At 36.8% G+C, this 5,393-nt stretch overlaps 1 pseudogene; it reads right to left on the bottom strand.

Moving 5' to 3' along the window:
• Positions 1–1,928: 1,928 nt before the first annotated feature.
• LOC102833195 lies at positions 1,929–4,343 on the bottom strand (annotated as a pseudogene).
• Between the last annotated feature and the right edge of the window lie 1,050 nt (positions 4,344–5,393).

The raw sequence follows: 5,393 nt of genomic DNA, 5'->3' as shown, positions 1-5,393 counted from the left end.
TTAGCTTCCTCTAGGTTGCACCTCAATGTAAAGATAACAAAAATCCTCATCACTGGTAACTCCATGGTACTTAACAACAACAACAACAACAAGAAGTCACATAGATGCATATCACAAGTGGGTGACTTCAAAGAACTTAATTTTTTTTTTTCTTCTTCCTACACTCTTCATGTCTTATGGCAGATTAAAAAGTAACTGATAGAGAACCAAAAGAAATAGTATCAAAAGAGAAATTTTCTTCTCTACCTAGTTGCAAATAACTGTTAAGGAACTGGGGTCATTTGCACCATAAGTATTTCTTTCCAAGCTCAATTTCAGTGTATATGTGTAAATGTGCATAATATGGACAATCTTCCTTATGAGAATCAATCCAGAAGAAAAACATAAAATGCTTTTCTAACCAACTATTTTGTGGCATAAAATCACAACATGACAATATTTGATTTAACTAACATGGCTTGAGACATGTGAACATGCAATTTCCTCCTGTGGCATGTCACTGGCAATGTATAATTACATCTAATGAAGTCATGGCCACACTGTAGCAGGCTTTGTATCTGATGAAATGATTTTTTGTTGTTTTAGGAATATACTCTTTGTAGCTCATACACAGTAGTATTTAATTTTTTCATAACACATATCCTCTATTGGTACAATACCAAATGTAATATGGTCATTAAAAAAATTACTGGATCATATTTTATTTCCTGAATATTATAATTCATCATGAATATCACCAAATGGTATAAAACAAGTAAAGTATTATTTTTAATACACAATAAATATATACTTTATGGAAAACTATGCTGCATATCTATCTATACAAATAGCCTATATACAAACATAGGCCAAAACTAAAATGCAAAATCTTCAAAATTGGAGAAACTGCTTCAGTTATACTATTCCAGGAAAAACAGATTCAGTTAACTTGTTCCTCTAAAAATACCTCTTAACTCTTTGCTTCAATTTATTTTTAGAAATTTATCTGCATTCACTCTTTAATAAAGCAGCTTTCCTATTGCAGTCCTGTGTATAGAGAAGCTTCAAGTGCTTTATGCTGACTTTGAAACTTAAGTAATTTTTTTCTTGGTCTAATGGCTTCTAGATATTAAATGCTACTTCATTCAGCACTATTCTTTATATGCTAGTCTTTATCAATTACACTTTAAAACTTACCTGCTGCTCTGGAGAGAGACGACTTATTAATGAAGCAGAAAATGACTTCAAAGTATCTCTCACAATCTAGCCAGGTGAAAACATTATGTTCTACCCACTCCCAAAGTCCTAAAGAAGACCCTTTCTGAATACTCCTGGACTGATTCTTGGCAGCGCTTATCTTTTTTTTTTTTTTTTTGATTACTTCAGAAGAATTTTGAATCCAGATTTCTTTACTGTGAAAGTTACTTTCCTCCCATTACCCAAAAGGCTGAATTTTTAATATATTTTCAAAGAAATAGCTGAATAACAACTTTCTTTATTATTATTATGGCTGACTTTACTTTCCACATACATATCAACATAAGCATTTATTTCAAAACATGCAACTGAAGGAAAGAATACTAGCTAGAACCGCTGTGCAAGTAATCGTGCAAGGAATGTTATAACATTTGCAACTGAACTATTATAGTTGTTTCTAATACGCACTGTATGAGTTGGGTGGGTAAATAACATTAATATTTTTATCAACCTATATTTTTCCCCAAGCCATCCCCTAAATTAAGAATTTTCTTGCTACAACTTCTAACCCAACTTCTGGTTACCATATTCCCCCTCCCCACATTTCCGGAATGTAATTTTTATAGAACTAACCCCTCTAAGCATCTCAGTTACTTATTTTACACATATAAATTGACAAGAGAAAGCTTTTTGGTTCAGATATTTTTACTTAGTAATCATTTATAGATTTTTAGTAAGATTACATGTTGATTTTATGAACTACGATGAAGTCTTTTCCTGGGAGATGTTACATCTTCTTTAGGTTCATTATGTTCTTCTGGATAATTCATTAAAACAGCCACATTGCTATCATTTGGACTAGTTGTTCTATAAGCAATACCTGAAGGATTGGATGAAGTACATTGAAAACCACTAGATGCTTTATTCTGAAGGTCTATCTTGTCTTCATTCACTTTTCTTTTTTTAGTCTCCATTGCTGTATCACGTTGATCTGGAAGATCATCTTCTGGCTCAGGAGTTTCCAGTGGGGAAATACTTGCTTCTTCTTCATTATTATCTTCCTTAAGACTTATTTCTTCCATCTCTTCAAAGATTTCGGCATCTTGGTAAAGTATTTTAATATCCAGGATATCATACCAATTCTTCTGTATTTGATTTTGTCTTTCTCTTTCTTGTTCATACATAATCTTCAATCCTTTGAAAGTCTGAACATATTCAATCGATTTGAGTAACTTATAATACTTTTCAACTATATGAGCAACAAGAGATGTAATGTTTTTCACTCTTATGTATTCGAATAGTTCAATAACAGCTGAATTTAACATATTATACCGAGTCCCATTACACAGAAGAGCATTTACGACTGGCTCAAAAAGATTTCCCTCGATGATGTAACAATTATAAAGTTCATTTTGAAGGCCAATCATCCTTCTCATAAAGCGGACAGCACACAAGACCAGGAATGTGTGCTTTGAAGTCATCAAGACCAAGACTCTTCTTAGCAAGTCTTTGCTCAAAATATAATCTTCAATGTAAAACGTGTGATGTTGAACACAAAATGTGAGCAGCTCTAAAATGATGGCAAACATTTCTGCTGTTTGATAATTGTTAGGGTAATTTTCATTAAATATAATCATATTATCCTTTCCATGTCTCTCATCTGAAGTGGTGGCCAAAAGTGGCCCTATTAAGACATGCATGCAATGCTGGTAAAAGAAATTGAGAAATTCACTTCTTTCACATTCATTAGGCGCAGCCAACATGTTGTTGGGATCAAGCAGAGAACAAAGAAGTCCCATTAATTGAGTAGTAGCACCTCCATGGTCAAGATCAGTAGCACAGATCATACGTTCAATGACTACATTAATGAAAAGGTTACAATCTTCACTATGTTGGGCTTCTTGCATTATAAAGCCTCTTATCATGGACGGGCTATGCTCCACTAGGTAAGTAAATATATCTGTAGCAGCGGATCTTATTTGCAAATTACTCATACGTATTACAAATTTAAGAGCAGGGAGAATGCCCAGTTGTGTCAACGTTTGGTATAAAGCATCCTTGCGATAAGGCTGTAGCATCTTAGAAAATGCACAAAATTCCTTAAGAAAAAATAACAATTCACACCGTTTCTCATCAGCGGTACGCTCAGCTTTTAACTGTGCAAAAACTTCAGCCAGAAACCTGTCGTTTTCCTGTAGCAAGTTGACTATCTCAACCTTGTTTAAGAAAATGAAAGTATTTACGGTAGAAAGAACATTCTCTTCAAACATGTATGGTACAGGCAATAGGACATCATGAATGTACTGTATCCTATAGGTCTGATGTATTTTTTGCCTAAGCTCAGAGTTTGTTATCGGTACAACTTCCTTAAACTTTGCATTTTGAATCAAGAATTCCCTATGCCTTTTGGGCTGAGCTAGGGTAGGGTCGTATTCAAGGCATCCTACCACATCCATAATACACTCATTAGAAAACATGGTTCTGAGTAGATAAGTCTTGTTGAGGAATATGATTCCTTTAATAATTTCATACAAATGATGCAAGCCATTAGTGTTATCTAGAAGCTCACAAATGTGGAATAATTGCAGTAGTTTTTTAACATAGTTCTCATTTTCCAAGATCAGAGCCAGCTTTTCCTTACGGATAGGTGAGGCAAAAACTGAATTAACTAAATCAGCAATCTGTTCAAGTTTATTGAGTTCACAATTGGGCAAGTCAACTAGATTAGTGGTATCTGGTATTTCAACAAATTGGTTTTCTTCGGAAAGATCGAAAAGGTTTTGCGTGGTATCGACAGAGGGGTCTTTACCTTGAACGCGGCAAATGTCTTCCCAGATCATCTGATAGCCCGCGGGATCCTGGAAACTCAGCGCCAAACCACTGATCTCGGGTTCAGCCCAAACAATCAGTGACCCCTGTTGTTTCTGATAGGGTGTGCGAGGATTTATGTCTGACTCCAGGATCACAGAGCCATTGGTCTCAGACTGAACTATTAATGACGCGGCTTGGAGCTGCTCCTTGTAAGTGGTTGAGGCCACTCCAGTGCCTAAATTGTCCCATTGTTGATCCTCATTTAGGATATAAACTTTCACCCGCCGCCGCCTAAGCGCCAACATGGCCTTTGGCTTTGTCTCCCGGAATGTATGTGGAAGCAACGGTAGCTCCATAGTTACCGTGACGGTGGCCGATTGGGCTGGATAAAAAAGTCGAATCTGAAGATGGCGTCACTGTGCTCATCATGAGGGCCCGGTGGTGGCTTTGGCACAGAGAAGCTTAAGGTAATCAGGGTTCCGCTGGAGTCCCCACTACCTGTCCAGTCCCCCACATAGTGCCCCTCCACCTCTTCCCCTTCCAGTTTGTTCCCCTCCCCTCTCAAAAGATGAGCTTAAAAAGTGACGTTTTGAATGTGCTCTAGGCTATATAAGAGAACTTCTGGTAGAATTTTGATTGCCTCAGTATTCTGTCCAAAAGAACGTTGTAGCATTATTTGCTTGAATTTACACAAAGACTTTCCCTAGCCCAGGAAGAAAGCCTCATACTTGATAATACAAGTTGTGTACACGCATGTTATTTTTGTTAAGTGCCATCGGGTCGGTTCCGACTCATAGCGACCCTGTATGGGGTTTTTGGAAGTCCTGGTATGGCATTGTAAGATAAGCATTGGACTGCTAACCTCAAGGTTAGTGGTTCAAACCCATCAACCGCTCCTTGGAAACCTTATACAGGGTCGCTATTAGTCCTACAGCGCCACACCAGGGGTACAGTTTATAAATTAGAACAAAAAGCATTTTTCTTTCCATTAAAGGATTTGTTCTTTTCAGCCATCATGTGTGTGGGAGTGGAGACTTAGGTCCTTAGACAAAAGAAATCTTAATCACCTATGTCTGGACCAACTCTGATAAATAATATCATTCTATGTCAAAGAAAGTCTGGTCCAAAAAAAGGAAAAGAAACAGGAGAGAGACCATTAATAGCAAGAATCTTAGATCTCAGCTCTTCTCCAGGACACATGGCTTCTGAATCATTCACTCACTCAACCATTATTGGGGGAAATGCTGTTACAAGAGTTGGTTAACCCTTTTTGCATTGCTCAGTGAAGCCTAAAAGCTCTGTGCTCTAGCACAATGTGGAATGAGATGTCCTCTGATTTGTACAATCTATAACCATACTATTAATTCTGAAGGAAGGAGTGAGCCAGAGGGAAACTGAGTTGAAAT

Source organism: Chrysochloris asiatica, unplaced genomic scaffold (assembly GCF_000296735.1).
Source record: "Chrysochloris asiatica unplaced genomic scaffold, ChrAsi1.0 scaffold00018, whole genome shotgun sequence".
Classification (NCBI taxonomy): domain Eukaryota; kingdom Metazoa; phylum Chordata; class Mammalia; order Afrosoricida; family Chrysochloridae; genus Chrysochloris; species Chrysochloris asiatica.
Note: the sequence above shows the minus strand (reverse complement) of the source record. Positions and strands in the feature narration are given on the sequence as shown.